Source organism: Podarcis vaucheri, assembly GCF_965113315.1.
Source record: "Podarcis vaucheri genome assembly, chromosome: 6".
NCBI classification, from domain to species: Eukaryota; Metazoa; Chordata; class Lepidosauria; order Squamata; family Lacertidae; genus Podarcis; species Podarcis vaucheri.
Genome location: NC_138764.1, coordinates 5,382,942 through 5,405,289, shown reverse-complemented (window position 1 = coordinate 5,405,289; position 22,348 = coordinate 5,382,942). Strand labels below are relative to the sequence as shown.

At 48.3% G+C, this 22,348-nt stretch overlaps 1 long non-coding RNA gene across 1 annotated transcript in view; it reads left to right on the top strand.

Moving 5' to 3' along the window:
* The first annotated feature begins 13,861 nt into the window (after positions 1–13,861).
* The window catches only part of LOC309535741, a 29,004-nt gene continuing 20,517 nt past the window's right edge, over positions 13,862–22,348 (top strand). Inside the window, exon 1 of the long non-coding RNA XR_014221370.1 lies at positions 13,862–14,189. This is a non-coding gene — a long non-coding RNA (uncharacterized lncRNA). The remainder of the gene's footprint in view (positions 14,190–22,348) is intronic.

Genomic DNA, 22,348 nt, shown 5'->3' with positions numbered 1-22,348 from the left:
AGTTGACAGCTATGCGCTTGATGGAGGGAGATTTTCATCAGGACAGCAGTGAGGGGACATCACCGCCACCCCATATAAACACTCTCTCTCTATCTCTCTCTCTCTCTCTCTCTCTCTTTCTGCTTGTTATGTACTGAGTTGAATAGGATCCAAACTGAAGCAGTCTGATTGGTCCTAGAACAATAGGATCCAAATTGCAGCAGTCTGATTAGTCCTAGAACAATAGGATTCAGAATGCAGCAGTCTGATTGGTCCCAGAACAATGCAGCAGCATGATTGGTTGGCAGGAACCACCCAATCCTGCTCCAGATAGAAGTGAATCCACAACCTGATTGGCTTACAGTAGAATTCCGGAATTAGCCAATCATGTGCAGCCCATTGTGTAAATAATGTATATAAAGCAGATACTGTGAGGGGACATTCATTCATTCCTCCTCACCACTATGAGCTGAATAAAGAGCATGAAATCACTTTGCGACTCTGAGTATATTTCACTGGCGACGAAGGTGGGATCCCGCTGAGCTGACTGCCACACACCGCACCGCAGCACCGCCACCTGCCGCACCGCTGCCTCGCACCATGTATCCAGGCTTCAGCTTCGGGACACAAGGAACTCAGAATGGCAACCGACAGCAGCTTCTCGCCGTTCAACCCAGCATCTGGAGACTGGGAAGCGTATGCCTCCCGTTTCACCTTCCTTCTAGAAGCCAAAGGGGTCACCGATGAAGAAGACGCCAAGAAGAGGGCGATATTCTTCAGCATCTGCGGAGAGGAGACATTTGAAATCGCCCGGGCTCTCCTTGCGCCTGAAGACGTCGCTACTGTTCCATACAAAACAATAATGGAACAGCTGAAGGGGCACTTTTCGCCACAGCCCTCAGTGGTGGCTCGTCGAAATGCCTTCTACGCAAAGAGGCAAGCCCCTGGGGAAACCATAACTGGGTTCGTGACCTCTCTCCGCCAAGCTGCCCGGTTCTGCAGCTTCTCAGAGCTGGAGAACATGCTTCGTGACCGCCTCGTCGGTGGCCTGAAGGATGAGAAGCTGCAACGACGCCTCTACGCTAAGAAGGACCTAACGTTCCAGGTCGCTCTGGAGGAGGCCCTGGCAACGGAAGCTGCTGAGAGGTTGACGCAAGAGGCACAGCCGAGCCTGCCATCCCAACCGAGGGTCCACCACGAAGACCTCACCGACGACTCAGGATCTGACAGGGAGGAGGTGCACCGAGTACAGCAGCGCACTCAAGCAGCGCACAGACCACAGCTGCCTCGACGAGAAGGAGGAAACTGCGCAAGCTGCGGGGAGAGTCACGAGAGGAGGACCTGCCGTTTCCGCAACGCAGAGTGCAGGCAGTGCAGAAAATTGGGACACATCGCCCGGGTGTGTCGGGCTCGGCCCACCCGAGGCAGGCATCAGAGGACCAACCCAAGAGCCCCAGGTCCCGGGGCCCAACGCACCAAGGCAACTCGACGGAGCTCACGGACTGCCAGGTATACCAGTTGCCCCACCCCAACGTAGAGAAAATTTATGTAGAGGTACAGATAGAGGGGGCCCCATGCCGCATGGAGCTTGACACAGGTTCAACTCTATCCATAATCTCGGCAAAGACCTTAAGGAAACTGTGTCCTACAGGGGGTCCCAAACTCAGGCCAGCCCCATTCACCCTACGGGACTTCCAGAAACGTAAGGTCCCCACAATGGGGGTGGGGACCTTCAGGGTGCAATACCGAGGGCGGACGCGGCAACTGGACTTGCTTGTGGTCAAGGGCCCCTACATTAGCTTACTGTGATTGGCATGGTTTGGACCACTGGGGCTAGCTGTCACCGGGGTGAACCACACTAGCTTACAAGTGGACGTGGACGCCATATGCAAGGAATTTCCAGGGGTTTTCGACGGGAAATTGGGACAGTATACGGGCCCCCCCATTGCGCTACAGCTTGACCCCGCAGTACGACCGGTCAGGCTCAAGGCCTTGAAACCCCGTATAGACGAGGAATTGGATCGACTCGTGGAGCAAGGAGTGCTGGAGCCGGTGCCTAATGCCCCCTGGGAAACTCCAATCGTCACACCCGTCAAGCCTAATGGTTCGGTCCGCATCTGCGCAGACTACAAATGTACCATAAACAAGGCCCTCACGGCCCATGCATACCCAGTGCCAGTGGTCAGCCATGTCCTTGCCACCCTGGCTGGGTCGCAAATTTTTGGCAAGCTGGACTTGGCCCAAGCATATCAACAGCTGCCAGTAGATGAGGCCACAGCAGAGGCACAGACGATTGTGACGCACAGAGGAGCGTTCAGGGTAAAGCGGCTGCAATTCGGGGTCAGCGTGGCACCAGGCATATTCCAGAATCTAATGGACTCTCTCCTTAAAGGGATTCCTGGTGTCACCCCCTTCTTCAATGATGTGTTGATTGCCGGGCCCACACCAGAGGAGTTTGAGGACCGCCTCCGCACCGTTCTGCACCGTTTCCAGACGGCGGGTCTCAAGGTGAAGCGGGAAAAATGTCTACTAGGAGTGCCTCAGGTGGACTTTCTGGGATTTATGGTGGACGCAGAAGGGGTCCACCCAACTGGGGACAAGGTACGGGCCATTTGTGATGCTCCAGCGCCCAAGAGCAAGACTGAACTTCAGGCCTTCTTGGGACTATTGAACTTTTACCATTCCTTCCTTCCCCACAAGGCGGCGGTAGCGGAGCCCCTACACAGACTCCTGGACAAGCGGGCCCCTTGAGTGTGGGGCCAGTGCCAGGAGGCCGCATTCCAGGCAGTCAAGGACTTGCTTGTCTCAAACTCTGTCTTGGCACACTTCGACGAGAGGCTGCCGGTGGTGCTAGCATGCGACGCCTCACCCTATGGCATTGGCACTGTCCTGGGGCACCAACTCCCGGATGGAAGAGAGGTACCGGTGGCGTACTTTTCCCAGACACTCAACGCAACCGAGCGGAACTACTCGCAAATTGACAAGGAGGGTCTGGCAATCGTGAAGGGAGTAAAAAAATTCCATGATTTCTTGTACGGGCGGCCCTTCACCGTGGTGACTGACCACAAGCCGTAACTTGGCTTGTTTGCCCCCGAAAGGCAGACCCCCCAAGTGCTGTCTCCTCGCGTCCTCAGGTGGTCAATTTTCCTTGCCAGCTACCAGTATGCACTGATTCACCGACCTGGGAAGGCGATGGGCCATGCGGACGCCCTCAGCAGGCTACCACTACCGGAAACAGGCCCTGACCCAGCACCTGCACAAGAGGTTATGAGCCTGGAGCTGCTTCCCGACCGCCCCATTCAGGCACAAGAAGTTGCACACCATTCCAAGAAAGATAGGGTCATCTCCCGGGTCCTGGACTGGGTGTGGAGGGGATGGCCCAGCAGCAGCCCTGGGCCAGAATTCGCCGGCTACACAACCCGCAAACATGAACTGTCGGCCCACAAGGGGTGCCTGTTATGGGGAAGCAGAGTCGTTGTTCCCCAGCCCCTACGCAAAAGGGTCCTCACAGCCCTACACGAGACACATCCAGGGGTAGTAAGAATGAAGGCCCTTGCCAGGAGTTATGTGTGGTGGCCAGGGATTGATGGAGAGATAGAGGCCTGGGTCAAACATTGCCAGGCCTGCCAAGAATCCCGCCCAGATCCCCCAAGGGCCCCAGTCCAGTCCTGGGAGTCCGCCCGAGCACCATGGTCACGCCTGCATGTGGACTTCGCTGGTCCCTTTCAGGGGAAAACATTCTTCATAGTGGTGGACTCCTACACCAAATGGCTGGAAGTCGCACTGGTACCGTCCACTTCCACGTTCGCAGCCATCCGGGTACTACGCAGGCTGTTTGCAACCCACGGGCTCCCTGACACTCTCGTCTCAGACAACGGGACTGCATTTACGTCAGGAGAATTCCAAACCTTCACAGCACAGAACGCCATCCGCCACATCCGTTCGGCGCCGTTCCACCCTGCCACCAATGGCCAAGCAGAACGCATGGTGCGGACCACCAAGGACACCCTTCGCCGCATGATGCAAGGGGACTGGGAGTACCGCCTTGCCACATTCCTTCTAGCACAGCACAGCACCCCCAGCTCAACGACTGGCCGGAGCCCCACTGAACTACTAATGGGTCGGTGCCTTGCAATCAGATTGGACCGCCTTCACCCCGATAGAGCTCAGGATGAGGTAGTGGTGGGGGAAGGCAGGAACCCCCGGACCTTCGAGGCCCAGGACCCAGTGTATGCAAAGAATTTTGGGGCAGGCCCAGCATGGGTACCCGCCACAGTCACCAGGGTCACTGGCCCCGTGTCGTACGAGGTGCTAACGGATGGGGGGGCAGTGCTGGCGCCGCCACTGCGACCAGATACGGCAACAATTCCCGGGAGAAACCCAGAAGGAGGACAGGTCAGAGGAGTCCCAAGGGAACAGCAGGGCAGTGAGGCCCATAGAGCAGGAGGGGCCAGCAGGAGAGGCAGAATCAGTAAATACAGAGAGGACCCGTGAGGCCGAAAGGACACCGGAACCAGAACCACGACTGAGCGAGCCGGTTGCACCAGACCAAACAGCCCCATCACAGCCAGCATCCTTGGAACACGAGCCAGAACCTGGAGCCCGGACCAGAGAACACCCCAGGCCGCGTAGGCCGCCGGCATACCTTGAGGACTATGAATGCGACCTCCCGGGCAGGACTGGAACTTAGAGGGGAGGGGTGTTATGTACTGAGTTGAATAGGATCCAAACTGAAGCAGTCTGATTGGTCCTAGAACAATAGGATCCAAATTGCAGCAGTCTGATTAGTCCTAGAACAATAGGATTCAGAATGCAGCAGTCTGATTGGTCCTAGAACAATGCAGCAGTATGATTGGGTGGCAGGAACCACCCAATCCTGCTCCAGATAGAAGTGAATCCACAACCTGATTGGCTTACAGTAGAATTCCGGAATTAGCCAATCATGTGCAGCCCATTGTGTAAATAATGTATATAAAGCAGATACTGTGAGGGGACATTCATTCATTCCTCCTCACCACTATGAACTGAATAAAGAGCATGAAATCACTTTGCGACTCTGAGTATATTTCACTGCTGATCTGTCCTCTGACACCTCTCTCTTTAGAAATTAGCCAGTGCTTTGCGAGGAGACAAAATACCCAAAATCTCACACTGTGTGACGGCTGGTTGGAAAGCTGCACCCCACTGACCAAAATGTAGTTGTTCCCAGAGACACTTTAATCCTGCGCTCTGACATTAAAGCAGATGCAGCATTAAAAGAAAAACGGGTTGGAAGACCACCATTCTGTGCTGCCTGACCTCTATCTGGTTCAACCCTTTCCCCTTACAAACCTCTGTTTAACACCATGTCACCAAGTTTGTCTGCTTTTGTGTACCCGCTACACCTCTTCACGGTGCTCCAGGCCTTGTTTTTTTAGCGGCCTGTTTACTGCGCCCTTGTGCTAGCAGGCAAGAGCTGCTCAACCACTTAGCCGCTCCATCCATTATTGATAGCAGATTTGGAACAGAGAGGTTGTTTTGCATTTCACATGTGATGTTTCCTGGCCACGTTCCCCTCCCTTAAGCTCTTCCTTGACAACACTGGGGCAACAGTCTCTTGTGGTGACAAGCAATGAAAGAATTTAAGCACTGAAATGCTAGGGAGTTATTTTTTCAGTATTTTTCTTTTTTAAAGATTGTATGCACAGAGTGTCCCAGAGATACTCGTTGAACTTTTCAGAAGCACTGCTCCACCACCGCAACCATAATAACCCTCATAATTTCTGAGTAATGGCTGCTAAAGAAGGTTCAGAGGGAAAGAGATGATAATGGCTGTTATGCAAGTGCGCAGGGTTCTACTATCGGAGCACTTGCTGAACCTTAATTCGGTCTGTTCAGGCGAACAAGCATAATAGGATTTCCACAAAATGATATACAGGGCCAGGAAGTAGATCTGCATCCAGGTCTTCAGCCATTGTTCAGATGGCAGAGCTCCAGCCTTTCGAGCCAGACCAGGCTGGGGGACAGAGGCTGAACCTCTAGCCAGATGCCTGCCGTGGCTCCAGGTAGCTTGTGCTGAATTTGAGCCTGATTTAATTTGCTGCTAGAACATTGTGGTTGCTTTTTCACCAGTGGCTGGTCCAAACCACTTGTCTGGTGGTGTCGGAAAGATGGGATCACATTGGACAAGGGATATTGGGCAAGAAAATCATGTAGGTAGCAACAGCACTGCCTTTCTTTCTTCCCCTCAAAAATGAGGGTGCTAAAGTTGGTTTTAGTAGAAGCCATATCACGTAAGCTCCATGCTGTTCATATATTACTGTAGCAGCAGAGGAGCCAGCTAAAAACAGTAACTATGCAGCTCCTACTGGCAGTTCCTTATGAAACCACTTAATCCCATATTAATTTGCCCATTTGCTGAGATGTGCTCTGAGCGCCACAGGGCAGTTTTGCAATCTGCTATTGATTCATGGATTTCACAATACAGTCATACCTCGGGTTACAGACGCTACAGGTTGCGTTTTTTCGGGTTGCAGACCGCCGAAACCTGGAAGCACCAGAACGGGTTACTTCCGGGTTTCGGCGGTTGTGCATGCGCAGAAGCGCTAAATCACACTTTGCGCATGCGCAGAAGTGCCAAATTTCAACCCGCATGTGTGCAGACGCGCCACTGCGGGTTGTGGACACTGCGGGTTGTGAACGTGCCTCCCGCATGGATCACGTTCCCAACCCAAGCATCCACTGTACTTTTTCTATTTCGATTTGCTATTAGCTGCTTCATATACTGTTTCTCAGAATGGTGGTGTATATATAAATACATACATTGTTATATACTGAAGTTCTCACCCTGGGCCAGCAGGGGGATACTGTAGATAGTTTTCACTCAGGTCCACATATGCTAATAAGGGATCGAAAGTGACATTCAGTGATTGGATACTTACAGAAAATGGTTACTGTTGCGTTGTAGTGGAGCTCTATATAAGCAGACTGGCTGAACCCTTCAGTTCAGTTCAGTTCTGTCCTGGCCTGTGAATAAGCAAGAGCTGTTTGAAGAATCGCTGTGTCGTCTGATATGTTCACCCACAACTTAACATACATACACATAAGCATACCCTCCAAGTGTTCTGATTTTCCAGGGAGAGTCCTGGAATTATGAAAGCCATCCCAGCTTCTGATTTTATCCTGGAATGTCCCTATTTCCCCTGCCAGTGTTTCCACCACCAAATTCGGTGTCCTGAGTGACGGCAGCAGTGAGGAAGCATCTCCTCACTTGGGCAGCTCATAGCGGCTGCTGGAGAGTGGGTGAGGAGGAGGAGAGATCCTGCCCGCCAGGCCCAGCCCTGCATGATGTGCCAGCTCTGAGGGGCAGGCAGAGGGCAGGACGAAAGGGGGAGTGGAGTGCAAGAAGTTGTGATTTAAAAAAATACTTTGTGTGTCCACTTCCAATCTTGCCCCTTTCTAAAATGTATTTGTTGGTGTGTATTTTTTAAAGAAATCTATTAAATAATAAAATAAAATAGGATTGAGGGGTTTTCTCAGAACGGCGGAGAGCATGTGTGCTGTGTCCCACTGATGAAGTGGTTGTGGCACTCGCTGTTCTTTTGGGTAGGAAATGTGGGGGTGGGGGGGACAAAAAATGGGGATTCGAGGAGGGTCTGTTGGGGGGGGGGAGTGAGAAATGTCCCTATTTTCATCTGAGGAATGTTGGAGGGTATGTATACATATATATATCCTAACTGAGTGTGTTTATCCTGGTGTGTTGCGCTGTTCTGCTGCCACTGTGGATTTCTTGCTGCTGCTTTTAGAATTGTAGCTTAGCTACCCTTTGTTATTATATTTTTATTCTGTATGCCCACTTGAGTATGTCTTTAACACAGATAAGTGGGCTAGAATATCAAAATAAACATGGATTGGGCTTCAGTAGCTGACAGCAAGTACTACTATCTTGTTTCCAGAGAAGCTCAAGAGGTTCATGGTTCAGGATCAGGCCACCTTCCATCATATTTACAATTTTCTTCCATGCATTTATCTTGGAGGGGGAAAGGGTTAGAAGAGGAATTAGATAATTCCTCAAGAAACAAGCAGGGAGTGCATATTCTTTGCTAATAGAGGGGCTTCAACATGGATTCTGAGGAGAGGCTCTCTTCAGCCAAGGGCAGGAGGCTTTGCCATTCATTTCCCCCCTCGCACACAAAAAGAGAGCCAGCTGAGGGAAACTGTCAGAATGATTAAACTGTCTGTGGCCTTTTAAATGTGCTTGTGGGAAGGATTTTTGTCTGCTTGTTTTTATTATGTATTTAGTGTTGCCATTTTGTATTTTTATGTTGTGAAGCACGCTTTGATTTTTGAATGAAGGGCAGAATACAAATTTATGGTTTTTAAAAATTTACAGCACAAATGCCTAGACATGTCCATGCACAAGTACTGAAATAAATGGGGCTTACTCCCAGGTATACAATTGTAGTCCTAGTCATTTGGTAATTGTAGAGTCTGGGTTTTTCATGCTATGGATACTAAATTAACACGTCTGTTGGTCTCAGAGCAAAAATATTCCAGGTTCTTTTTCAAATGATGACTCCAAAACAAGCACAAATATATTCACATGTGTTTGATTCACATACATTGCTTATTCTGATACCAGAAGCTGGAACTTCTTTCTTCAGAGTTTGGGTTATTTTGGCACAGCAAAAGACATTTTGCATCCTCAGAGCAAGATGTCGCTCCTGTCCCCCTTCCACTTACAGCCTCTGACCAGACTGGCAACTGAATCTTATTCTGGTATTCTGGCAAGAGAGACAGCACCCTTCCCCATGCCTGAAGGCAGCTGCGTGGCTTAGGGAGTGCAAGGCAGGTAGCTGAGAGGGTTCAGACTGGGAGTACATACTGGGAGCAGCTGGGGGCACCCCACCACCCCAAACATCCATCTGCCTGAGGCAGCCGACTCCCTGGGGCAGGACAGCCCTGCTTTGCGCAGATACCCAGATCTCTCAACGGGGCTTTAAAAAGTACTCTGAAGGGAGAAGAGAGCAAGTGTGGGCTTTAGAAGGGGGTGGGGTGGGGAAAGACAGCACAGATGGTGTAAAGAATAAAAAGGATCAAAAATAGACATTTAATCATTTGGTGTCAATAGACTTGAAGTGTGGGGAGTGTTGAAAACAAATGAGAGGGAAAACAGTGTGTTAACTAGAGCAGTGTTTTTCAACCACTGTTCTGCGGCACACTAGTGTGCCGCGAGATGTTGCCTGGTGTGCCGTGGGAAAAATGGAAAAATTCGAAAGATTTTTTTTTAAAAAAAAAAAAGTCAAATTTTCGCCCACTAGGCGGGCGCTGGACTGTGTCCACCCTATTTCCCATCCATCCTGGGTGGGGATCAGATCGGATGGGATTGGATGAGAGTGGACAGGCGGTCCGCTCTCATCCGATTCCCCATAGAGAGCAGCGGGGCTCTGACATCAAACTCTCCGCACACAGTGGTGGTGTGCCTCGTGATTTTTTTCATGAAACAAGTGTGCCTTTGCCCAAAAAAGTTGAAAAACACTGAACTAGAGGACTTGGGCAGGGCTTTAATCTTATCATGGAACCATAGAATTGCAGAGTTGGAAGGTCCCCAAGGATCAGTGGCGTAGCATGGGAGGTGCAGGGGGGCCAGCCGCACTGGGCACAACATCTGGGGGTTAGGGTTAGGGGGCGCAAATCCACGGGTTAGGGGGCGCAAATTACTTGCCTTGCCCCGGGGTGCTGACAACCCACGCTACGCCACTGCCAAGGATAATCTATTCCAACCCCTTTCTTTGACTTAGATAATATTTTCCAGAGGGTAAATGCTTTGAGGCATGATTTACAGAACTTTTTTGGGCAGTTGCTGTAATGAAAATCTGATTATAGAAATAACTGGAAGGTTGTGTGTGTGTGTGTGTGTGTGTGTGTGTGTGTGTGTGTGTGTTTGCGTGTTTGCATTCATATACAGTGGTACCTTGGGTTAAGAACTTAATTCGTTCTGGAGGTCCGTTCTTAACCTGAAACTCTTCTTAACCTGAAGCACCACTTTAGCTAATGGGGCCTCCTGCTGCCGCCGCGCCGCTGGAGCAAGATTTCTGTTCTCATCCCGAAGCAAAGTTCTTAACCCAAGGTAATATTTCTGGGTTAGTGGAGTCTGTAACCTGAAGCATCTGTAACCTGAAGTGTCTGTAACCCGAGGTACCACTCTTCTTCCCTTCATGAAGGGATTAAGGCACACATCTTTTATGATAGTGATATAATTACAGTTCTGCAAATACTGTTATCAGCAGCGCCACAGTAGCTTTCCAGCCCGGCAGGCGAAGGAGTTAGCAAGGACGGGGCAGTGAGGAGGTGGGGGGGAAAGAATCTTATTATGTGAGATATGATATTATAGATCAAGTGACGCAAGTCCTGGTAATTCCTCTTTAAAGTACCCTACACAAGGTAGAAATGAACTGGGAGCAGGGAGACAGGGTACAGGGTAGGCAAAAGTCAGGGGTAAATTGTGTGAAGAATGACTCAAGGTGGGATTTGAAGGAGAATGTCATCTGGCAGAAGAGGTGGAAATATCCTATCCTGGATGTAAGGAAAATATGAGAAAAACATGGGTAAAGGAGATGGGTATAAATAACAGTAGGAGGTTCATTACTCTATGTTCCTGACTTTAACTTGCTGGAATTAATGGAGTCCCTCATCCTTCAGGAGATAGGTAGCTTTTTCACAGGTATTTGTCCTATTGACCCTTCCCAGCATATTTCTCCTTCCATGCTGAGTACATAGTTCCGTTGCCATAGGGAGCCAATGGTCCCTAGCAGAGCAAGGATATTGTTGCTATGAATATATTTTTAGAAAGCCAGGATCTTTTCCCTCTCACAGAGACTTTTGTGACTGAAGAGACGTACTCTGAACATAAGACCCATACAAATTGACTAAGTCAATGACCTCCGAAGATCTGCACAGTTAACACCATGTCCCTCATGCTATTTAATAGCCAAGTGAATCAAGTGAGATGAAGTCATTCTGAGATCTGGCTGTTGGGGACATCAGTAAGTTGATGACCCAACTATTTCTCATTTTCATCTGATCACTGGGAGGCTTTCCTCCCCCCCTGCACGCCAGCCAGCACTGTGGTGAGTGTGAGCTGAAATGCTGCCTTTTACCGTTAAAGAGGAGGCAGATGGATCTCTTTATCTTTAATCTTAGCATTATGTACAACAGCAGCACTAAGATCAACTATAAGCTCTCTGCCTGATCTTTCTCTAAAAAGCAGGCATGTCTGATCTTAGTGCTGTGGTTCTTAGCACTCAGACTGGAGATGAGAGATCACTCTGCCTGCTCATTAGAGATCCTAGTGAGGGAATGGAGAGGTCTGGAAATGTTGGTTTTGTGGGTGTATGTGTGTGCATGCACACATGCCTGCATGTCTGGTGTGTGACTGCATGTATGTATGTGAAAGAGCTACAGGGTGCTGTGTGCCTTGTGTCTGCCACATGCTTTAACAATCATGGAAGTATAGAGCCGCATGCAGAGAATTCTACCTGGATTCCAAACTGGACATTCCCACTAAGGATGGAGGAATTCAATTCATTTCACATCTAAAGGTGTATCTATCTAGTTCTCACGTCCCAAAACAATATGCAAACTGAAATGCAGTCATTTTTCAAACACCACACTTTTCCTGATTTTGCAGAGCAGGTCTTCAGCAAAGCAATATGTACAAATATGCATATACAGGTGAAACTCGGAAAATTAGAATATCGTAATTCAGCTTAAAAGGTGAAACTAATATATGAGATAGACTCATGACATGCAAAGCGAGATATGTCAAGCCTTTATTTGTTATAATTGTGATGATCATGGTGTACAGCTGATGAAAACCCCAAATTAACAATCTCAGAAAATTAGAATATTAAATGAAACCAGCAAAACAAGGACTGCACATAGAGCAATATTGGACCTCTGAGAAGTAGAAGCATGCATATGTACTCAGTACTTGGTTTGGGCCCCTTTTGCATCAATTACTGCCTCAATGCGGCGTGGCATGGATGCTATCAACCTGTGGCACTGCTGAGGTGTTATGGAAGACCAGGAAGCTTCAATAGCAGCCTTCAGCTCTTCTGCATTGCTCAGTCTCATGTCTCTCATCTTTCTCTTGGCAATGCCCCATAGATTCTCTATGGGGTTAAGGTCTGGCGAGTTTGCTGGCCAATCAAGCACAGTAATCCCATGGGCACAGAACCAGGTTTTGGTACTTTTGGTAGTGGGGGCAGCTGCCAAAGTCCTGCTGGAAAATGAAGTCAGCATCCCCATAAAGCTCGTCTGTGAAAGGAAGCATAACGTGCTCCAAAATCTCCTGGTAGACGGCTGTGTTGACCCTGGACTTCATGAAGCACAGTGGACCAACACCAGCTGATGACATGGCTCCCCAAATCAACACAGACTGTGGGAACTTCACACTGGACTTCAAGCATCTGGCATTGTGTGCCTCCCCATTCTTCCTCCAGACTCTGGGTCCTTGGTTTCCAAATGAGATGCAAAAGCTGCTCTCGTCAGAAAAGAGATTTGAGGAGACCAGAAGTGGAAGATCTCCCATCCCTAAGCCTTGCAGTGTCTGTTCAGATATTACACAGACCTCCTGGGGAAGTGAACAGTGAGGAGCTTTTCCTGGATCAAACCTAAAAGCAGAGTTGCTTTGGTTATGTGACAGCGTTGCCCATCAGGCTCTATTATGGTCCATTTGACTGATGGAAAACAAAAGAGCACGCTCTAGCTGCATGTCTCTGAGACAGATGCTTCCTTCTGCCCTGTCAGCTTATTGTGGTACCCCGGAAGATTTTGCTGAAGATAGAATTACAAACAAAGCTTTAAAGGTGCGTGTAAGCCTTTCTAGTAGTTTTAAATGCCTGTAAGCTAGGTGTATTCACACAAAACACTCACTCCACCCTCTCCTGTCTTTTGACTTAAACACTTTGACTTGTGACACCTCATTCCCCCACCATGTCATTTCCTTCTGAGAGTGGCCCTGTGAAAGTGGGGGCAGGGAATCACTCTCCAAGTATCTCAAAGTAATTTCACTCTCTCTCTGTGTGTGTGTGTTTACAGTACAGTATATGTTTATTTTAAATCACACGAATCCTTTTCCTATGGGACGTCAGGAGAGACACACCTTTCGATCTGGCGCTCTGGCAATTGTCAGCAGGGCCGTCCCGGAGTGGCGGCCAGGAAGGCGCTGCTGACTTGTGCTCGAGTGTGTGTCTTGCACCAGAGCTCCAGACCAAAAAACCATTCCAGGATCCAAACAGAAGCCTTCTGTGATCCGGTATGCCCCACTTAAAACAGGTCACTTGGAGTGTATGATTCCAGATCAAGGCCCTACAGCTGCTTTTTCTTAAAAATAAATCTAGACAGTTCAAGCATACTCTAAAAAAAAGTATGAATAACATAACATGTAGTTTGGCCTGAGCTAGATGCCTTTATTCCATTTTTGGGTACATTGGGATTTTATGAAGCGCAGCACCACAACCCTGTATATTAGGAAAAGTTCACTTCATCAAATCCAAAATGATTCCAACCACACTGGCCCACTTATATTCTATGCAGCCATCAAGTATCGGTGACATTGCCTTATCTCTTTTAAAACTCTGAAATTCCTTCTTCATAGTAAGATAATATATCTGGGCCAGTTAGAGTTGAGTAAAGTGGAATGCCTTTCATTATACGCCTTTAGGTGCCAGGTGAAAACGTTCCTCTTCAAACAGGCCTTGGGTCCATTAAGTACCCTTTGAAATGTGTTGGGGGGTTGCTTTGTTTTTGTTCTAGTTTTTATTATGAGTTTTGTGTTTTTATCTTGTATTTTTATGCTGTGACCTGCCTGAGCTCTTCAGATGAAAGGTGGCATATAAATTTAATAAATAATAATAAAAACATCACACACCAAAGTGAAATAACCGTTTCGTAAACATTATATTAGCATTTAAGCATAAGGACAGGCAGGTAGACCGATAAAAGCCATAAACTAGCTCCCAGCAAGTGACAAACTGAATCTGCATCTACTGGGAAGGAAGCACCGAATACACTTACTCCAGTTCATGCTACTTTACTGAGAGCAAGTTTTGGCTCCCAAAATGGAGTCCGGACAGGACAAAATGGCTGCCACCATGTTCAGCAAATTCAGAACCATCACCTCTTGTTCCTTGCTCAGTATAACAGATATACCTGCAGGACTGAAGGAGGTAAGAAATTAGGGAACAGTAAGGGGAAGATTTCTGTTTCATGCTTTAGAGAGAAGTGAACTGTCATATAAGGTGAGTGGAGAGACATGCACACACAAAAAAGGAGAATAAATTGAAGGGGAATTGACAGATGAAAGAGGAAACCGCAGAAGACTGACAGGCCAATTCTGGTTTAATGATTTCAGTCCAGAGAAAAACAGGAAAGAAAATGTGTGAACTGAATACTAAATTCCATCTTCTCTGAGAAGCGAGGGGGGACTTTGCAAAGAGAACAAGGCAGAGCGTGCCAGTTGCCCAGAGAAGAACAGCAGGAAGCCTTCTGTAACCCCAGATGCTTAAGGAAGGCCACCCGTGTCAGGAGTCGGCTAACATGGAGGTTGCTCCACAAAAGGAGGACTCTGCCTGAGGCCCTGAGGCATTTTCAGCTCCCAGCCACCCTATCGCAGTCCTTCCCCACCGACATTGCCTGCCCTTTTGCGAGGGCATCAGCTGGCCTATCCCCCCCCCCCCGAATCCTGGGAACTGTAGTTGGTTAGTGAGTGGTGGGATTCTGGGGCCGTGAGGGGGAAACGACAGCTCCCCCACGCCTGCTCCAGAGGTTCTGGGGGGAGAAGGGAGGAAGGCAACAGAAGTCTACAGCTTTCAAAGGCAGCTTTATGTTTCAATAAATCTACAGTGCTGTCCTTCCTGTGTGCTTGTCTCTTCATCGACTTGCCTGTGAGCAACACAGAGTCCACAGTGAGTCCAAGACCTAGAGGGTGCAATAAGCAGCCACCTACTGTGGCGCTGGTGCTGCTCACGCATGCAAGTTTTTCACAGCATCCACACAATGACGTCCTCTTCAAAATACCACTCCCTCCCCTTTTAATCTGGATTTACCATTTCCACAGGTTTGGGTGTGGTGTTGTTGGGTTTGTTTTTTAACCTAATCATGGATTTTCCACGGAAATGGTAAATCCAGATTAAATGGGAAAATAATATAGGGCAGCAGTTTGATGAGCATGACGTTGTGTGGATGTTGCACAGAACTTAAATGCATCAGCAGCACTAAGCACATGCAGCAGACATACAAAGCACTTCCCCAAAGAATCATGGGAACTATAGTTTGCCCCTCACAGAACTATAATTCCCAGCATCTTAACAAACTACAGTTCTCAGGATTCTTGGGGTTTTAAATGTATTGTGGGTGTGCAGCCAAGATTGCCATATGAAAGTGCCCCAAACGTCTGACCTGGGTAACTCAGGGCAGGCAGGATGTATGTGCTTTGTGTTTGTAAAAGGTCTCAAGCTTCCTTGAGAAAACAGTTGTAAGTTACAAATAGTAGGAAAGACTACCACCTGAGGTCTTGGATTGGGGCTGCTAGTCAGGACTGACAGCAAATGGCTAGAGGGATCATTCTGACTATGAGGCAGCTTCTTTACTGCCAGTTTTGGTGGGCACATCTGCAAATTGGTCATTTCTGCATGAAACATTGCTTCCTCCAGTATCTTACTACACAAACAAATATGACTCAGAATCCCATCCATTTTCACTTACAAAAATGGCAAAGATAAGTCGCTTCCGTTGGACAGAGAAACATAATTTTGCCTGGCAAAACCCACTGAAGAAAACAGAAAGGGCTTCAATGCTTCAAAAGAAGCAATTTTGAAGTGTAGAGAGAAAGTGCAGTCAGTTGCTGATGGCAGAACAAAAGTGCTTGGTTAGAAAAGAACAATGAGCTGTTTATAGTGTTTGCAATTTTCAATGGGACTTGTCTAAATGAACCCCTTTTTTCCTGTTACGCCCGACACATATTGTACATGTATTGTACATGTGAGAATGAAGAGGGTGAGGAGAGCAGGAGTCTCAGGCTTGGAGTAGAAAGATTCAGCTTTCCGTTGTATTATGGGAGAAGGGTGGCATGAGGTGGCATAAAAATGCAGGCAGCTGTCTGCCCCATGCCTATGTGTTTTCAGTGGGCTGCTCTACACTACCACATGTATTATACTGCGGAAGTCCATAAAACAGATTTATAAAGAGACTCATATAGCGATCATGTGAAATGCTGGTGGCTCTGCACTGATGGTGAGCAATTTCATCCCATGTCTGACTGAACTAGCTCGCCCGTGAAAGTGGATTGCTCCCTGAACACCTCATTTGCTTCTCTGATTATTGTCTCTGGAGTAACATCCAGCCTTTTCTGCTGGGCTCCCCATGGTAGCACATCAGGGAGAAGCATCCATTCTACCTGCTTGGGCAAGCTTTCGTGCCACAGTGTGGTATGAAATATAGCTAAGCAAACAAAGTGCCGGCTGTTGTTTTCCCTGCTTCCTAGAGGCCTTGGTTTGTGGCTGAGAATGTAGGCTTTGCAGTGATTTACATATAACCAGGGGCTTATCGGTTTACCCAGTGCCACTTGTCAGCTGTTCTGTGAATTGGCTCGTGCTTCCTTTAAAGGCTGGCAGAGGTGAGGAAAAGATCTGTTGTTACCTTCTACATCTGCAGTGGCTTGCAGATTTCTGCCTTCGGGCCTCGTGAGCCTGATATCACAGCTGGTGTTACAGAGGAAGGGTTTGAATGCTGGATCCTCACCATCATCCTGCACGAACTCTGCACATGAGAGCCAGTGTGGTGGTGTGGTTAAGAGCGGTAGTCTCCTAATCTGGGGAACCAGGTTCGCGTCTCCACTCCTCCACCTGCAGCTGCTGGGTGACCTTGGGCCAGTCACACTTCTCTGAAGTCTCTCAGCCCCACTCACCTCACAGAGTGTTTGTTGTGGGGGAGGAAGGGAAAGGAGAATGTGAGCCGCTTTGAGACTCCTTAAAGGGAGTGAAAGGCGGGATAGCAAATCCAAACTCTTCTTCATCCAAACTCTTCTTCTTCAATATACTCCCTGCAGCTGCCAAAGAGGAGAAAGATGGAAATAGCGGACAAGCTGCCTTTCACCATCTGATTTGCAGCTTGAGAAGTCCCTGATAGGCTTCCACAGAGTTACTAAGCAGACAGTGCAAAACCAATGTTTTATATAATTGTCAGGTAGCCTGGCTCCATTTCTTTTAAAGGTTGTTTCTGTTTGGCATCCGTCCTATGCTAAAGTCAGGCGGGGGCAAGCATCCAGTTCTGGAGGATCTGCTCTTTTGATGTTTACAGCTTGCTTCTCTTTCTAAAAAGAGTGGTTCCTGTTTTCTTTCCCACATATCACTATAACATACTTCTGATAATGCACTATCTTATCTTAGGGATTCCCACCCACACAAGAGAGATAAAGAGGTTTTCATTTTATGTGTATTACGTCTTTACTGTAAGAGTCAAATGGCAACATTCCAGTTTAAATTACAAGGCAATTCCAGAGATGATGTCAAAGGCATCATCAGCCATACAAAATGTGAATTGCATGAGTCGCTATTGATCTGTTGGGTTTGTGTGACTCACTAAATGAGCCCAACAGCAGCAGATATGAAAAGAATTTGGGGCAGGATCCATCCTCCCACTCCCATCTTCAACTTTCATCCGGCACCTTGCCAGATTGCCATGAACTGGATTATTATTATTTATCATTTATGAATTTTTTCTACCACCCTATACCTGCAGGTCTCAGGGATGATGGTTCCAGTCCAACCTGCAATTGTCCTTGGATTCAGGAAGCCTGTGATGAGGTCCTAACTCTGCCATTCCCACACGTGCGCACTCCATATGAAATATGCCACTCGCACATGGCGGCCGTACGGGCTGCTACTTGCGCAGCGACCGTATAAGCTGCTGTGCGAGCGGCAGCCTGTACGGACTGCACACACACAGCAGCCCATATGGTCACTGTCTGAGAGGCAGCCCATACGCATGTGAGAGCAGCAACCCGTATGGATGCCGCGTGAGTGGCGCCCATATGGACTGCAGGCGCCCTTGGCCGCTCTACAGCTGGGGGGAGGCAGGGGCCATCTTGTCACCTCTCCCAGAGTGGCACCCAGGGCAGACCGCCCCCTCCATCCCCCTTCCTATGCTACTGCTGCCATGCACCCTCTCTGTCCCTCAGCCTCAGTTCCAAATCTGTAAAATGGTAGTAATTGTGGCTTATTAAAGTATCTTGCAGATTATGAGTGCATTGTAAATAAATAGCAAATTTGTAACTGAAGAGCACACTCTTTCACTGCAGAACCACTTGGGCAACAGGCTTCTAAATCTCCAGCCACAAACCCAAAACATGCTTCAGCAGTGAAATAGATCTCTGAGGTACTGTATTTTTCGCCCTATAGGACGCACTGTCCTATAAGGCGCACCTAGTTTTTTTTTTGGGGGGGAATAAAGAGGGGGGGAATTATTTCCACCCCAGGCGTGGGGCTGGGGCGGGGGAGGCCCAGCCCCCAAACAGGCAGCTCTCTGCAAGCCGTGGGAGCCCAGCGCTGGCTCCCGCTGCTTGCGGAGAGATCCGCAAAGCCTGGACACGCTGAGCTCAGCGAGCGCAGGCTTCGGCATGCAGGCAACTCTCCGCAAGCAGAGAGAGCCCAGCGGGGAGGTGCGCAAAGCCTGCATTCGCCCCGTAGGACGCACACACATTTCCCCTTCATTTTTGGAAGGGAAAAAGTGCGTCCTATAGGGCGAAAAATACGGTATTTTAGGTTGCATACCACTGAAATATTAGTTGCTGTGGTTTTTCTCTTGCAGGGTGAGCCAGGTTCCCCCCTACACTTTGCTATTTCAAAACAGTACTAGCAATTTTGATGTTGGTGCATTCACCATTCTGACCCCTCCCTGCCACCATGCTTCAGGCAGGCAGACCTTATATGAATACATATATTCATTTTGTGATAATTTCTGAACTAACAAATTGGGACTTGGGCTAGATGAAAACAGAAGCTTTTGGTCATAAGGAAAAATGATCTGGGAAAGGATATTCAGCCTGTTCTGGGTATGGTGGCGATTGGAGAGTGGGTTGTAGCTTTGGCCAGGAATTATTTTGCATCGTTTAGGAATGTATCATCTGAAGAACGCAGATGTGGTCACAGTCACAAATGCTTTGGTCACATCCAGATACTCTATGTGTTTTGTGTTGGCGTTGCCATTGAAGGGTGCAAGGAAGCTGTTGCTGGCAGAGAATGCCAGGGTACTCTTAGTGATCCAGAGGCTTGACAACCATATGTCAGGAGTGCTCTGATGGTGTTTCCTGCTTGGCAGGGGGTTGGACTCGATGGCCCTTGTGGTCTCTTCCAACTCTAGGATTCTATGATTCTATGATCCATTATTCAAAGCAGATTAACCCAATATTACACAAAATCTATTGGCTCCTGATACATACTTGAGCCCAGTTCGAAGTGCAGGTTACCTCCTTTAAAGCTCTAAGTCAGGGTGGTCCAACTTTTCATACCAAGTGGGCTGCAAGAATACTTTTGACACAGAACCCGTGGGCCTCACACTTCCTTGTCATGGCGGGGAGGGGGGGAAGGATAAGGCCCACATCTGATTCCCACCCAGCCCTCGAGCTGCCTTCCCAAAGCCAGCTAAGTGAGCTGCTCTGACAGAGTCCTAGAGATCTACATCCTCCTTCTCAAAGCCTAGTTCGCATTTTCCCAGCTTGGGAAGAAGGTGAGAGGGCTCTAGGATCCTGCCAGAGCCTGGAGCCTCATTTACCTGGCTTTGGGAAGGCAGCGTAAGGGCTGTGGGGTTGTGTGGGTCAAATGTTGCTGAGGCTCCCGCCCCCCAAAAGGCCTCAAGGGCGGTGTGAGGTTCTTGGGTCACACCTTGGACCACCCTGCTCTCAGTGGTTTGGCTTTGGGCAGCCCTGTAGCCAGTGTGGGGCAAAAGGATGCACAACTACCCAGAGCTATTCTCTCCTCCCCCCTCCCCCCCTGGATATTTTTGGGAAATTATCTCATAAATATGTGACATTGTCCCACCACAACATGACACACAATGACACCTTCCATTAAAGAATAACAGTCCAGTGACATCTGGAGGGCTCAGGTTAGCCATCCCAGGTGTAAAACTGACCCAAGAGGCCTTGAGTACTGATGACTAGATTGGTCATACTTATATTGCTTATACTGGACACCAGCTCTGTTTGTGTGTTTTAAATGGTTGATTTTATATGGTTTACTTCTGTTTTTAGATGCATTTATTTTTATATTTTATTGTAAACTGCTATGAGTACTGTTTCTGCCACATATATATCTGACAATGGAGCTGCCTGTTATATGTGTGGGATTATGAAAATACCACAGTAGCAATTATAAGACCATTTGTGACCAGCTAGTATTGATCAATGACATTTATCAGTCTTATGAAGGATGCAGATTTAAAGAGATGGCTGAACTGGATGGCACACTCAATTCCAATATTTCTTTGATGAAAATAGGGATGTCCTATTCCAATAATAATAATAATAATATACTACCCATCTGACTGTGTTGCCTCAGTCACTCTGGGTGGTTTCTGACATATATAAGAACACAATAAAACATTAAAAAAAACTTCCCTATACAGGGCTGCCTTTAGATGTCTTCTAAAGGTTATAGAGCTACTTATCTCCCTGGCTCGGGGGGTTGCATAACTCCATGCCCTCCAACATTTATCCGAAGAAATGAGGAAGGAAAAGTGAGACATTCCAGGATCAAATCCGAATCTGGGATGCTTCTGTAAGTCCAGGACTGTCTGGGAGGTGTTCCATGGTGGTGTGGACCAGGGGCACTTGCCCAGTCTCACACATTTTCCATTGACAGGCACTCCCATTAGCCAAAGCTCTGTGCACTGGCACCAATTCCTGGGGGCCCAGGCACCCACAATTTTGTGGCTGTGGCTGTCCAGCTGCTGCCACACACACCCCACCACCCCCTGCCATCGCCTTACCTCTGGTACACTGGCACCCTGGCCTGAGTGATCCGGGGCTTGTCCCTCTGCCGTGGGACCTCTGTTGGGGCCTGCTGTGGCCACGGGTGTGCTTGCAGGCTGTGTCCGCGGCGGCAGCAGGCCTCAACGGAGGAGCGGTGGAGGTGCAAGCTCCAGCCCCATCACCACTGTGGCACCATGATAGTGCGTCTGCAGCCGCCACAGCATCATGATAGTGCCAGGCCACACTATCATGATGGCACAGCATGACGTGATGTCATGACGTTGTAGCGTAGCGCCAGTGCACAGGGCACCCACGTTCAAGGGCCCAAGTCCGCACTGCTGCCTCCGTGCAAGGGTTTCTGTTTGAGCAACAGGGAGGAGAGGGGGGAATCGTTCCATCTGCCAAGCTGACAATGTCTGTAATAGCATGATGTGGAATTCCACCCACTGTTTATTTTCTTGGATTCTTAAAAAGATATTATTTCTCCAGGCTTTCCCAGAAGGATCAGTTTATTCACTGGCAGTATTTGACATTTTTCTGATAACTGCTTTCTATGTTTTTACTTCTTCTTTTTAATTGTAAATGGGTGGGGACTAATTCTTCCTCCGGTGCCTGTTCACCCTGATACCTTGTGTGGGAGTCAGGCTCTGTGTCAAGCTGCAGTCTGGTTCACCTGGTGCCACTAAGACCCTACAGAGCTCCAATCTGCATAGTCATGTGCTGTATATGTACATCTAAATAGCCACATCCCAAGTCCTATTTCTTGAGGTCAATTCTGTGAGACAGAAGGTGTATGAGAAGCATTTCACACCTGCGGGGTTCCATGTGGTGTGGCAGCTCACTAAAAGAGTTTTCAACCTACCCCACTTCATGTTCTGTTTTCATGTGGCCTGGTTGTGAACACATGCCAGGCCACAGGGAACTCTGAACAGCTGATTGCTCTCTGTGTGCCCCACATTTTATATAAACTGGCTGTCACCTGTTCTTGCATGTGACACCAGATGCTGATGCGCACGCAAGTGTAATATAATCTATTTGCTTTCTTTTAATGTCTTTAGGCAACAGCAGCCTTGGGAGAATATTTTCTCCTTGGGTTGCCCATAAGAGCTGAATGAAAGAAAGGATACTTATCTCTTACAAAATATGGAAAATTAGAGAATATTGCAATAATTGAACTCCCATTTCTCTTGATTTATTAATACAAGGGGGAAAGCATTAATCACAGGCCTATTTTAGTACATATGAGGCTGTGCTTTTGGCATGACAGGCCACAGTGGATGCCAATTTCCCCCCATTAAAAATTGACTCTGAATGGTTGTTAGGCTATTTTCATTCCCAAGAGAGAGATGCTGCTTGCAG